Consider the following 15,445-nt stretch of genomic DNA (forward strand, 5'->3'; position numbering starts at 1 on the left):
AGCTAATGGACTATATCTCAGTGGAACCTTCCCTTACTGCTCTAGCCCCTGATTGTCTTTTTTTTTTTTTTTTTGACAGGCAGAGTGGACAGTGAGAGAGAGAGACAGAGAGAAAGGTCTTCCTTTTGCCGTTGGTTCACCCTCCAGTGGCCACCGCGGCTGGTGCGCTGCGGCCAGTGCACTGCGCTGATCCGAACGCAGGAGCCAGGTGCTTCTCCTGGTCTCCCATGGGGTGTAGGGCCCAAGCACTTGGGCCATCCTCCACTGCACTCCCTGGCCACAGCAGAGAGCTGGCCTGGAAGAGGGGCAACCGGGACAGAATCCAGTGCCCCGACTGGGACTAGAACCCAGTGTGCCGGCGCCACAAGGCGGAGGATTAGCCTATTGAGCCATGGCGCCGGCCCCCTGATTGTCTTACAGAATCAAAAAATATGGAGCCAGAGGATGTTTGGGAAGCCCAGAAGCATAAGCATTTGTTCTCAGAGTGGGATAAGGGGTTCCCTCAATAAAATGCACCAATTGTGGCCTTTTGTAGCTATCAGGGAAGGGGACTTCCTTTCCTTTCTCCTGGAGATTGTAAATGTCACAGGCTAGAATCATGTCTGGCTCATGGTAAATGCTGAATTAATCCTTACCGAGAGAATGAATGCATGCTTACTTCCCTAGGTAAGAGAGTGAAGTTGGTGGGTAAACTTCTTAAATTACTTTTTGGCTATATGAAGATCTAGTGTGTGAGCAGAGGTTGTGAGTTAACTTGCTGGGGGGCCCAGTCTGTCACGGCCATTTATTAACTCTGTCCCATGACCTCCCTGAATCTCACTTTTCTCATCTATAAAATGGGCCACCATAATAATAGCATCTATCTTATTGAAAGTGTTATAAGAATTACAGAAGGTAATGCTGTAACGCAGAGCTTGGTACCTGGTCTACACACAGTAGATGTTAGAAATTGTTAAAAAGCGTTCTGATTTAGCAGAAAATAATGTATTGTGCTATTTTAAGTTTAATGTTTTAGTATTTCATGGTGTTCCACGGTAAGTTCCATGAAATTAATGTCCTCTGTCACTTCAGGAAGCATGAAACATTGTGTACTAATATATGCTTGCTATTGGCCAGGTGAGAAATCGAGACCTACACTCACAGGTTAGCTAATGTTTGGTAACTAATTCTTAATCCATCCCTTCCTGTCTCCAACTGCCGCAGGACTTACTATTCCACATGTCTGCCAGTTTATAGATCCCTCCATCCAGAGTGCAAGGTGCATTCTCTGCTAGGTCTTAGTAATCTAGTTCAGTGTCTTCCTTTGGGAACTTTCCCTGACGCTTTCCTCTTCCCTTGAGAGTTTTAACTGTTCTCTCATCCTTTTGTGCTAAGAAACATGACAGGTTATTGCTTTTCTGGATTTTAGTGTCTGACTCCTTGACCAGGAGTAGCTGAGGGATGGAGTGGATTGTATTTTATTCATATTCCCATGCCGCTCTCCACAGCATACAACCCCAAGTACCATTCACAGAATGTGTGGTTTCTATATGTTTAGCATGGTGCTTGCCATGGAGATTCTCAGTAAATGTTTAGTGAATGACTGATATTAGAGGGAGCTTCCAAGCATATACCCTTACCCAGCCCAGCCCCATTTTAATTCAGAGAGAGAAGCTTTGAGAACTCTGTGCTTCAGTTCTGCTATTGGGTGTCCTGAATGACAAGTGAGGCCTTGAGATAGTTGAGAAAAAGGGCATGAATATGGAGGCCAGGTCCAGAGGTATAGAACTGAGTTCGCTCAACCAGAAGCAAATACAATGAGATTAAAAAAAAAAAAAAAAAATCAAACATTTCAGCAACAACTTCAAACAGCACCCCCTGCAGGCATTTTGCTCTGGACCTCAAGTCCTACCCAGAGAAAAAACTATTGGATCTGAAGAAGGAAGGGAGGCAAGCAAACATGGGGATAGGAACCAGGCCAGGAGAAGCTGATACTGCTGGGGTTCTCAGATGAAAAGTGATGACTCATTAGTGGATCATGAAATCAATTCAATAGTTTGTGATCAGCATTTTCACCCAATGGACTAACATAGATAATACCAAACTACTTTGCTGATGAAGTGTTTTTTTAATGCTGGCCCCCTGCCTCCCATGTGTAGGTGTATGAACTTGGTCACGATGTAGAATGAATCTTGGTGGTTTGAAAACATTAGAAAGCCTTACTACATCATTTCCTTACATCTCCAGGGTAATCCTAGGAGGTGTAGATTAATATTACATTTTACAGATGGGAGAAATTGAGGTGTGAGAGGCACTTGCTTCAGCTCACAATGAGTGGACTAGGATTGGCACCTGAATCCTTTTGCTTCCATGGCCTGGGCCAAATATGACCTTGGACCTTGTTTAACCTGGTGCCAGATGCTGTTGCTGCTAATGACCAGGCCAAGCATCCTCTGAGAAACTCAGAGTGAGTCAAGATAGAGGACTGAACTTCTCATTGTACCCACTCCAGTTGTGTGATGCCAAGGGTTCAAGGACAGATAGATACAGATAAATGGACAAGTCCTATCCCTAAAGAGTTTGCTAAAGCACGTGTTCTCTCTTTCTTCTGGAAAATTTCATGTGAGGGGACAAGGACAGAGGTGATGGTGGTGCAAGGGGGAAATCACACAGGCGGGCAATCCAGTAGCAGTCCTATGAGCCCGTCTAAGCCCAAGTTCAAATTGTGGCACTGCCCTTGACCCAAGGAGGAGGCTTGGAGAAATCACGGTACTAAATTAAGCCCTAGTTTCCCCATCTGGAGAAAATGGCAGCAACTCAACCACCCTGAGCATTGTCCTGAAAATGAAAGGAGAATTCACGCTGTCAAGAATGGCAGCTGCTTTGTTGTCACGAGGGTCTACAGTGCTCTTGACTTGTGGTGTGTATTTTTTTTCGGCTTGGAATGTTATTACCTACTTCAGTCCTTACTCAAGGATTCCATGAGGGGGATGTGTCATGAGGTCGACGCCCTGCTCCTCGGTGGGTGCCTGGTGACGGATGCACGTTACAGAGGGCAAAGCGGAGCTGGTGACTCTGCGTATCACTTTGTGCCTCAGAACTACGTGGCCGCCGCACTGTAGACTCCTGCTGTGTCCGTCGTCCAAATGTGTTTGCACCTTCTGTGCCTTCAGTGCGCCTAGCCTGCTGCCTGTGGGCCTCGCTGGAATTTGCAGCCTAGCAGCAGCTCTGCAGGGTGGGATGTGGGGGAGGGAGCAGACGTTGGAAACCGGCCAGGGGACTTCATAGGCCCAACAAAGAATTTTTTAAAAGGGTTGATTTGGTAATAGGCAGAGGGGAATTCCAGAGATAAATAATAATTTATGCAAGGAATGCCATCTGCTTCTGTGGTGCAGCCTTAGTGGATAATTGTGGGTGCAATTTCCTTCCATTCCTGCCCTTCACCATTCCACTCCTTAAGTAATGATATTGACACCTTCCAAACTGACTGTTTGGGTGGGTGGAGAGACACGGGGTACCCAGCTTGGATGTTGGCAGAAGAGGGTTTGCCATAAAGCTGAAATAATTAATTGGAATGCATTAGGGGATTAAACACTAAATAAGAACATATTGGAGTTCTGGCTGGTATATCCAAATGTTGTGCTGGAAATTAATAAAAACTGGCTTCACTGGAGAGACAACATTGTAAATTATATTTGGTCTCGGAACAAAGAATCTGTTGTAGGGTTTGCTAATTAAATTATAGAAATTGAAAACCGTAGGTCCTGAATTCCTCTCCATGACTTTGGCATCTACAACAATGTTTAGGGACTCTATTTATGGATGAATTCTTATGTCTCTGTGTGGCTTGGATAAATCCTGGTGGAGGTGGTTTAGGGGTGGAGGTGGGGAGATTTGAGGCCAATTTTGGAAATCATGCTTATGGCAGAGGAAGCCAACTCATCAGAGGACCAGATCTTGACTACTGATGTGTTGGCTTAGAATACAGATTTTGACCTTCTTGATATTTATAGTTTTGGGATAGGTACCAACTATTAAAAGTTGGTAGATTTCACATTAAAAATCTGTACTTTCTTTGAAAAGCCAGTTTTCATAGCTGTGGGCCTACATTGTCATGTGGATGGATTCTGAGAAGTAGCCCATTGCTTTTCAAAGGATTGGCTTTTCAATTGCCCTCATGCACACCAATCCCCTATGCTAGGGTCACTTAATTCATTGATGGTCCTTTCTGGCTTTTCTATGATTCTTGTAGACATGTGAGGTTGTGACCCCTGATTTAGAAAATGTTCTGGATAGTCATAGGTCTAATTGTAAGGAAAAATTCTATCCTCTTAAAGGAGATATTTTAGAAATATTTATATAACTCCATCATTTGGGGCAAGTCCGATTGAGCATGTCCCCAATTGTACATCTCCTCCCTCTCTTTTTCTCATTCTTATATTTAACCGGGATCACTTTTCAGTTAAGATTTAAACAATTAAGAATAATTGTGTGTTAATTACAGAGTTCAACCACTAGTACTAGAACAAAAAAAATACCAAAATGGATAAAGTATTACATTGTACATCAACAGTCAGCACAAGAGCTGATCAAGTCACTGTTTCTCACAGTGTCCATTTCACTTCCACAGGTTTCCCTTTGGTGCTCAGTTAGTTGTCACCGATCGGGGAAAACAAATGATATTTGTCTCTTTGGGACTGGCTTAATTCACTCAGCATGATGTATAATAATGATGATACTACCTAACATTAAGCATACGCTACGTGCACACATGCCTGGCCCTTTATTTCTTTATAATAGCAGCTCCATTGAAATAAAATTCACATGCCAGGGCCAGCTCTGTGTCTCACTTGGCTAATCCTCTGCCTGAGGCACCAGCATCCTATATGGGCACTGGGTTCTAGTCCCTGCTGCTCCTCTTCCAGTCCAGCTCTCTGCTGTGGCCTGGGAAGGCAGTGGAGGATGGCCCAAGTGTTTGGGCGCCTGCACCTGCATGGGAGACCAGCAGGAAGCTTCTGGCTCCTGGCTTCGCATCAACGCAGCGCCGGCTGTAGCAGCCATTTGGGGGGTGAACCAACGGAAGGAAGACTTTTCTCTCTGTCTCTTTCACTGTCTAACTCTGTCAAATAAATAAAAAAAAATTCACATGCCATATCACTCACTTATTTAAGTGCATGGTTCCTTGGTCTATTCAAAGGACTATGTATCTATCACCACAATCAATTTTAGAACATTTTTATCACCCTGCAAAGAAAACTGGTATCTATAAGCAATTGCTTCCCATTATTTTGGCCATTTCATATAATAATGTCATATAATGTGTGGTCATTTGGGACTGACTTTTTTGATTTGGTGTAGTCATTTCAAGGTTTATTAGTGTCATAGCATGTATCAGGACTTCATTCCTTTTTAATTGCTGAATAATATTTCATTGTGTGGATGTATCATATTTTATTTGCCCACTCATCTATTGATGGATATTTATTTCTACTTTTTGCCTTTTGTAACTGATGCTGTTATGAATGTCCCTATATACATTTTTGGGTGGTCATGTGTTTTCTTTTCTCATGAGTCTATCATCTGTCCATCTACCTATCTGTGTCCATCATCATCCCCATCATGATCATTTCATCTATCATATCTATCATCATCATCATTATTGTCTACCTCTCCCCCTCCTCCTCATCTATCCATTTCTTTATCTCTGTGAGTGGAAATGTTGGGTCGTATGGTAACTCTACATTTAAACATTTGAGGAACTTCTGAACTATTTTATAAAGTGGCTGCGTGTTTTACATTCTTCAGCAATACTTGTTATTATGTGTCTTTTTCATTATAATCATGTTAGTGAGTGTGAAGTAAAATCTCACTGTGCTTTCAGTTTACTCTTGGCTAATAACAGTGAGCATCTTTTCATGTGCTTATTGGCCATTGGCTAACCCTGCTGTGAGTGCTTATGTGTAGTGATTTTTCACTCCACAACAAGCTTGGAAGATAACTACTATTATTACCACACTTCCTTGTTATATGCCAAATTCAGTATTTTAGCCCCAAGCACTCTTTTCAGGAGATAAAAGTAATCTTTATTCTATGCAAGAAGATGTTACATGGGAAATCAAAGGAAGACTGCATGATGTATAGTTAGCGTATAATGGCCAGTGCCTCAGTAACTCCCGTGTAGCCTGTTTTCCCTGACTTGGAAGCTTGCACACGCCACTTCTTCTGCCTTCAGTAGTCTTTCTTTAGTAATTTTTTTCCTCTTTTAGATTCTCGGAAGTGCTTCCTCGACATTCCTATCTAAAATCAGGACATGTATTCATTCATTAATATCTTTATATTTTCTTTCTTTTTTTTATTATTTGCTATCTACCTGAGAGATAGAGGGAGGGAGTGAGTGAATGAGGGAGGGAGAGAAAGAGAGAGAGAGAGAGAGAGAGAGAGACAGACTCCCATCTGTTGGTTCACTATCCAGATGCTCACATGGCCAGGGTTGGATCAGCACCAAAGCCAGGAGCCAGAGGCCAGGAATGCAGTCCAGGTGTCCCATGTGGGTAGCAGGGACCCATGGCATCCCAGGGCCAGCATTAGCAGTGAGCTGAAGCCAGGAGCTCGAGTCAGGAATCGAACCGCGGTACTGTGATTTGGAACATGGGTGTCTTAACCACTGGGTTGAATTCCTGCTCCTTATCTTTTTTTAAGTGAAAGTTTTTATTTTATGCATTTGTAAACATATTGTATGTATACACTTGTGTTATATCTTTTTTCATTTAATACTGTATTACAGAAATTGCCAGTGGAACAGAGTGCACAATTTAAATGTCTACAAAATGTTCTGTTAAATGATAGTACAGTGCCTCTTTTAACCATTCAACTATTAAGTAATTTTATAATACCTCATTTGATCATTTAACCGTTACTTAATTATTATTTTTTTTGACAGGCAGAGTGGACAGTGAGAGAGAAAGAGACAGAGAGAAAGGTCTTCCTTTTGCCATTGGTTCATCCTCCAATGGCCGCCACGGCCGGCGCCCTGCAGCCGGCGCACCGCGCTGATCTGGCAGGAGCCAGGTTCTTATCCTGGTCTCTCATGGGGTGCAGGGCCCAAGCACTTGGGCCGTCCTCCACTGCCTTCCCGGGCCATAGCAGAGAGCTGGCCTGGAAGAGGGGCAACCGGGACAGAATCCGGTGCCCAGACCGGGACTAGAACCCGGTGTGCCGGCACCGTAGGCGTAGGATTAGCCTATTGAGCCACGGCACCGGCCAACTGTTACTTAATTATACAATACTTCATTTAACCATTCCCTTCTTAAAAAAGTTTTGGACTGGCACATTGGTTTGCCATGATAAATAACATTGATAGGAATATTTTTGGACATAAGGTTTTTTCTATATTTAGAATTCTCAAGGTAGATTCCACAGTGGACTTACTAAATCAGGGGCATTTGTAAGGCTTTGAGACATATTGCTGAAGCAAGAGAGGAAACAAGATGTAGTGATTTATACCATTCTAGGAGATATATGAGAGTATTGGGTTAACCAGACCCATCTCAGCACTGGGTTAACTATCATTCTTAAAAAATTATAGGCTGGCGCCGCAGCTCAATAGGCTAATCCTCCGCCTTGTGGCGCTGGCACACCGGGTTCTAGTCCAGGTCGGGGCACTGGATTCTGTCCCGGTTGCCCCTCTTCCAGGCCAGCTCTCTGCTGTGGCCAGGGAGTGCAGTGGAGGATGGCCCAAGTGCTTGGGCCCTGCACCCCATGGGAGACCAGGAGAAGCACCTGGCTCCTGCCATCGGATCAGCGCGGGCGGCCATTGGAGGGTGAACCAACGGCAAAGGAAGACCTTTCTCTCTCTTTCTCTCTCTCACTGTCCACTCTGCCTGTCAAAAAAAAAGAAAAAAAAATATATATTTTACTTTAGTCTGCAATTCTTTGATTAACAGTGGGGACAAATCTAACAATTACACAAACAATGGAAGCACATCTTATTCGATATGCCAATTAAAAAAATAGATACTGCATTATTGATGCATTTTCCTAGCGGAGTCCAAAAAGACTGAATAAGAGCATTTGTTGGTAAGGATAAGAGAATGGAATGGCTTAGACAGTCTCAATAAAATTGCTGATAATGGATTTACAGATAAGACAGGATATGGTTGGACTATTACACTGTAGCTCATTTCTTAAGCCTTATCAGAGTAGAAGTCTGCCCCTTATAGATGTTGACTACACCTGGCAGTGTAATAAAAGTGATGCAGGTAGATGGTAGTATCTGCTGGGGACAGCTCCTGGCGTGTACAGTCTGGGGCTTAATAGATCCAATGTTACAATTAGAGGAGCCTTGGTAAATGCTGGGAAGTTAGGGGTTTTCAAGCATTTTATTTCAGTTTATTTTTCCATGAAATTTTTTTTTTTCTGTGTAAAATCTCAACATGGAACGAAGGGCCTCAGGACATGGGCCATTGACTCTGATGGGAGAGTAAGTGTGATCCCAGAAACGTGCTGCAAGGATCGAGAAAGCCTTCAGATTTCCTCTACAACTTATGTGCATCAATCATTGAATCCCCACAGCAACCCAATCAGATGGGGCCCATTCTTATTTATGGATTGCAAAATGGTAACTACAGCATGGGGAAGTTAAATAATTTGCTTAGGACCAGAGAGTTAGTAAATGGTGGAACAGGGATTCAGATCCAGGCAGTTTGAAGAGGGCAGCATGGAGATTTCAAATTAAAGTCCATGAGCCATGACTAAGCATATAGCCACTGGGAAAATGTGGTCCATCTCCTGTGTATTTTTTCTAAAGCTAAATTTTTCATTGGCAATGGGATAATCAACCTTGGCTTCCTGAAAGACATCTGATAAATCAAGCAGTTGGATTAGGCCAAAGAGATGGCTGGTAGGGAGGATCAGTAGATTCTCACTTAGCCATGTAAGGGTGACAACCTGAATATCAATGGGCATTTCTATTAGCAGTCCATAGATTCATGAATTGGGCAGTATGTCATTAAAGAGCAGAGGCCTGTAAATCCATACTGCTCAAACTTTGAGCCTCAGTCTTCTTATCTTTACAGTGGGGATCATAATTCTACCTACCTCATAGAATTCTTGGGAGGAGTAAATAAGATAATGAATGCCATGGGCTGATAGAGTCTGGCACATACCAAGTGCTCAGTACATGTTAACGGTGAGTATTTAGTAATTTTTTCTTTCAACAGATGTTTGCTTAACTTCACATGTACTCTTTGGGGTCAGTGGAAATGTCAAGGTAAAACTTTGAGGCCTAAGCTTTTATGCCAAGCCCCCATGCCACAAAATGTGTTTTTGGGTGCAAATTTTTGAGTGATAGTACTGTGTACTTTTCTGTAAGATAGAGATAGAGAGTTCTCAAGAGAAAGGGAGTAGGATGTAAGATTCCACTGGGAAAGCAGAATAAGAAGCAACCGAAGGTGCTAAGGTTTGCCCACATGGATTGTGAATTGTGTGCCTTTTACTTGCAAATGATGAACTAACCCAAACCAATCTAAACCAACCCAAACCAACTCAATCCAACCCAGAGCATGACTATTCCATTCCTGCTTACAATCAGAACGAGGATCATTCTTGCAGAAAGCAAGAATTGTACCTGGAGTGTTGGCTAAGGTTAATTTGAATGAGTCGGAAATTTGGGCTATAAAACTGGGTGCTTCCATAAGCAGGTCACCTCCTGTGAGTAAATCATCAGTATATTACATCAGAGCTCAAACAAAAGGTATTTTTTTTTTTTTTTTACAGGCAGAGTGGAAGAGTGGATAGTGAGAGAGAGAGAGACAGAGAGAAAGGTCTTCCTTTTTGCCGTTGGTTCACCCTCCAGTGGCCGCTGCGGCCGGTGCATTGCACTGATCCGAAGGCAGGAGCCAGGTGCTTCTCCTGGTCTCCCATGGGGTGCAGGGCCCAAGGACCTGGGCCATCCTCCACTGCCTTCCCGGGCCACAGCAGAGAGCTGGCCTGGAAGAGGGGCAACCGGGACAGAATCCAGTGCCCCGACCGGGACTAGAACCGGGTGTGCCGGCGCTGCAAGGCGGAGGATTAGCCTGTTGAGCCACGGCGCCGGCCCAAACAAAAGTTTTGTGTAGGTGAAGTGACACTTGGAATTACTTTTTTTGGGGGGATTAAAAACAAAAGAAGAGAGTTCAATGGAGGCCAGAGTCAATCTTCCAAACCCTTTGAATCCTTAAATAAGGCATTCTACTAAGTAATATATATATTTTTAAGAATACTGGATTTGGAACTAGAATCATCCCATAAACAGCTATCTTTTTTCCAGCATGTGCTACTACATGCCAAAATTTATGTTTATTTTAATTCTCTCAGTAGCTATGAGATATGATCATCTTTATCTCCATTTATCTAGTCAGTTTAAAATTTAATTTACTTTGTAGTTGACATGTTATAGTTGTATATATCCGTGGGGAACAGTTTGATGTTTTGATGCACATTAACATTGTATACTGATAAAATCAAGCTGGTTAGTGGATCCATCACCCCATGCATTTATTATTTGTGTTGATAACTTTCAAAAACCTCATGTTATCGCCATTTTATAGATGAGAAGGCTGAGATTTGGAGAAGTCATGATTTACCTTGTGACACCCAATTGAGTCAGAATCAGACTGTTTAAGATCGGCTCCTTGTCCTCTGTGTGACACACTAGGGATCAGAAGGTGCGGCGGGCTCAGCTTTGCTCCACATACTCTGCATGTTGTTGATCTGCAAACTCAGCTTCTCTTCTGTAAAACAATAATATGTGTGCTACTGCCTCACAGTGTCCATGTCAGTGTGCAGTGCAATACTCGGCAGAAAAAACACTGTGGATTTCTCCTGTGGCCTATTAGCTCTGTGGACAAGGCACTTTACTATCTGGGCTTCACTGTTTGTATCTCTGCAATGAAAGCATTGGACTATCTATGTTAAATCTTACAGCGTCAAAGTGCATCTTCACACCTCTCCCAGTTCCTCAGTGATGAACTGGAGATATTGCTGTTGGCTGTCTGAGGACGGAGAGATGGGAAGGATGCAAAGCTGTGAATGCCTTCCTTTGAGCTTTGGGGTTGAATAATGTTGGTAATTTCAAAGCCTCATTATCTTATTCCCTAGTGTTTTGCCATTGAACAACTGTAGTTTTCTGGGTGGAGAAAGATTAAAACAGCAATGTTAGAAATGGCTCCATTGAGGAAGGTGAAGGGTTTTTGGAGTTTTTAATTTAGAACTACAGTGACCAAATGCTGTTCAGAGTTTGTTCCTGGGGCACTCAAGTCCCCATCAAGGACTATGCAGACTTTTTGAAGCAAGTTTGTTGTTGAGTGGTGGAGGATGACCTAGAAGGAGTACAGGTAATATACTGTAGGTAGTAGCTTGGACTTAGGGATCAACATCCTTGCTCTAATCCCTGTGATCTCACTCCATAAATTTGTGACCCTAAGTTCTTCAGGGCTGTTTCACTGTACAGATAAAAAGGTAACACACAATTAACCGATTGTCTAAAGAAATAAAAGGGATGTTAGGCCTGAAGCCTGGTGTTTATGTAGTTGACTTTTGTCCGGTTCATACCATTCAGAGGATGGTCTGGTCCTTTCTAGCAGAGCTGGGCGAGTTTGGCACCTTGGCCCATGATTTCTCCTATTGGCAGGTGTAGGCTAGGCAACAGGAGAGGGCAGCCAGGCCCTGTATAATATGCATTTCATTTTTTAACAACATTCCAACGTTGTTTCTCTCATCCCCATTTTATAAAGGAAGAAACTGAGGCACAGGGAGGCAACGAGAGGAAGAATTGGGATTTAGAACCATGCCGCTATGTCCGTGTTTTTCTGCAGATACCAGGAGTCATAAGTGGAATCCCTGCTGCTAGACTTCCCTACCCCAAGCTTCTGTCCTGTCAGTAGCTGCACACAAATGTCAAAAATCTGTTTCTCTAAACTTCTCTTGACCATTCGTAAATGCTCCAAGTTTCAAAGAGAGTGGAATTCGGTGTTTCCACATGAAAGGCTGATTGCAGAAATGGCAGGAATTCATGCTGTCCTGCAACATGCCTGCACAGCTCTTCCATCGAGAAGTGAGGTCTGTTTTGTCTTCTTTGGATCTGGGTCAGCCTTCTGATTTTGGACACTGAAATGAGATGGAGTTGATGGTGTGCCAGTGTCAAGCTTAGACCTCAGGAAGCTTTGCATATTTCGGCTCCCTTTTGCTTGTCCTTCCTTGGAAACCTTGCCTGATTCCCATGAAAACAAGCTCAGGCAGTACTTCCGGAGTATGAGAGATCAGGTGGAGTTAGTCCAAGGAGCCTTGACCAAAAGGTAGTCAATCCTGAGAGGCTGAGTTGCCTCATCAAGCTGATTGCAAATACAAGAGTAAGGCCAGCCAGGACTAGAAGAACCACCCAGCTGAGCCCACTCTAAGTTGTTTACCTACACTATTGGGAGCTAAATGAATAGTTGTTATTTTAAAGATTTACATTGTTTCAAAGAAATATTTTGGAATAATTTAAAATTTACCAAAAACTGAAAAGATAATGTAGCCATCACCCAATTTCAATTTCCCCTCATGTTTTCATCCCCTCTTATTATGGTTTATTTGTTAAAACCAAAAGATTGGCATTGGTTTATTACTGTTAATTAAACTGCAAGTATGTTTCAGACTTCACCATTTTTTTTGTTAATGGCCTTTTCTATTCCAGGATACACTCCAAGTTGTTGCAATGCATTCACTTGTGATGTTTACCTAATTTCCTTCAATCTGTGATGGTTCCTCGGTCTTATTCTCATGACATTGACAATTTTAAGGAAGACTCATCGAGTATTGCATAGTGTGCCCTTCAATTCGTGTTTGTATGACTTTTTTATTTTTAAAGATTTATTTATTTATTTGAAAGTCAAAGTTACAGAGAGAGGGAGAGACAGACACAGAGAGATCTTCTATCCACTGGTTCACTCCCCAGATGGCCACAATGACTAGGACTGGGCTAGTCCAAAGCATGAAGCCCGGAGCTTCATCCAGCCCTCCCACAAGGGCGGCAGAGGCCCAGGTGCTTGGGCCATCTTTCGCTGTTTTTCCTAGGTGCATTAGCAGGGACCTAAATAAAAAAATGGAGCAGCTGGGATTCGAACTGGTGCTCATGTGTGACACCAGCATTGCAGGCTTTACCCACTATGCCACAATGCTGGCTTCTTGTTTGACTTTTTTTATGATTAGACTTGAGTTATGGGTTTTTAGAAAAATTACCACTGATGTTAATTGCCCTTTAATTTCACACCAGGGAGTCCATGATATCCACTGGACATCAATGGTCACATTTACCTTGATCATTTAGTTAAAGAAGTGTTTCTTAAGATTAGAAGGGCAGGCCAGGTGGTGTCTCCTGAATTCCCTGGAATTAAAGCAGGACTCACCAAACATTCCTGCTTCACCAAAGACTGGACACCCTATTCATTTGTTTGCACCTGTTTTCCCTGCTAGAATATAAGCCCCACAATGACAGAGACCCTGTCTGTCTTCATTTCTATATTTTAAGTGCCCAGAACAGAGCCTGCTGTTGAGTAGATGTTTAATACTGTACTATGGGATGAAGAAATGAATCCTGATTCAAGAAGAACCAAGAAATCAATATTATGCCATTTTTCATAGGAAAATTGGACTGTGTGCTCCTTTTTCTGACATCCTGTCTTCCATTGCCTCTCCATGGCCTGCCAGCCAAGCCTGAGTACTTCAGTGTTTTCATTGGCCCCATCAGCTGTAGACAATAGAAACTAATGTGCAATGGGCCTAAGCAAACAAAATATTGAACAACACACTTTTAAACCTCCCAGATTTGTGGCTTGCCCAATCACACGTTTCCTTCAGGCACAGTTGGATCAAGGGGTACGGTCAACTCATCAAAACTCAGGTGTCTTCTTCCCTTGGAGCTGCTTTCCTCTGTGTCAGCTTCATCCTCATGCAGGTTCCCTCCATGTGATAGTTCTTGGTCACATGAGCTAAAACATTCCCTGTTTTACTTGACACTAGTTTGAATTGGGTTTATGCCATTTGTGAAAAATAAAAAGCACTGACTAATGCCCTTTTGCCTGCTCAGAGCCTGGCATGATGGAGTGAATAAAGATGAGATCTGAGGATGAGGAATTGGAATCCCTATGTTATCTCAGGTCTAGCTCACTGCTGGCCTCTCTCTGGGAGACCCCCAACCCAGTGTACTTCTCACCTGACAATATAGCTTAAGTGATGTTTTCCCCTGTGGGAGTCAAAGGCCTTTTGTGTTAAACACACAGCTTGTTTTAAAGCAGCTGAAATTAGAAGATCTTTGTTCTGAGGATAACTAGTGATATGATTTGAAAAGGTGGATGTGGGGACCAGCACTGTGGAGTATGAGTAAAGCCTCTGCCTGTAATGCCTTCATCTCATATGGGTACTGGTTTGAGTCCTGGCTGATCCACTTCTGGTCCAGCTCCCTGCTAAGGGCCTGAGAAAAGCAGCTGGAGATGGCCCAAGTGCCTGGGCCCCTGCTACCCATGTGGGAGACCTGGAAGAAACTCCTGGCTTCGACAGGGCCCAGTCCCAACCATTGCAGCCATCTGGGGACTGAACCAGCAGGTGGAAGACCTTTTTCTGTATCTCCCTCTCTTTCTGTTATTTTTTCAAATAAAGAAATAAATCCTTAAAAAAGTGGACCTGGAAGGGGCGTCTGCATTTCCCCAACTATGAAATGAGGGCTGCAACAGTGACGGTCAGATTTCTCATGAAAGGTCCTTGTCATGACTCAGCTACTAAAGGTCCTTGTCATGACTCAGCTTTGAAATGCCGTGGGAATTATTTTGCAATTGCTTTAATCTGTTGCTCTTCTTGATAGAACTATAAGGGGATTCAATAGTATTCCTTTTTTTTGCAGATACTAAAAAGTTAAGAATGGTGTGAAGAAAGGATATGTACAGATCATTAGTGCTCATCTGATATTCAAGGGCTTCCCGTGTCTCTCAGCTTCCCTTGCAGGAAGGCTGGGGCCAATGTTTGGCTCAGCGAAAGGACTGTGAATGGCAGTGATCAGTGTTGTTTCCAAGCCTGTGCAGTTAAGAGCATTGTGCTTCTCTCCTGTTTCTGTTCTTCTTTGGGGTGACCATGGAATTACCTGTTGAGATGATAGAACCATAGAATGGAAGTATCTTGGATCTTGGAGTCCCCAAAGAAAGCTGCTGGACCTGCAGTGGAAATTATATTGATGAGGATAAAGCTTCTTATATTAGGCTGCTGAGATTTCAGGGTTTATTAATTATTGTAGCATAGCTTAGCTAATGCTGTCTAATGTCCTGCCTTTCTCCTCCAATGAATTCCTTGTGTGGTTAATGGCTGAGATATATTTGAACTAAGATGGGATCATCTCACTGCATACATTTATCCATCTTCCAATTCCTATGTTTCAGGTTTTGTCTTGAAATTACTTTGG

This window comes from Lepus europaeus, chromosome 4 (assembly GCF_033115175.1).
Source record: "Lepus europaeus isolate LE1 chromosome 4, mLepTim1.pri, whole genome shotgun sequence".
NCBI classification, from domain to species: Eukaryota; Metazoa; Chordata; class Mammalia; order Lagomorpha; family Leporidae; genus Lepus; species Lepus europaeus.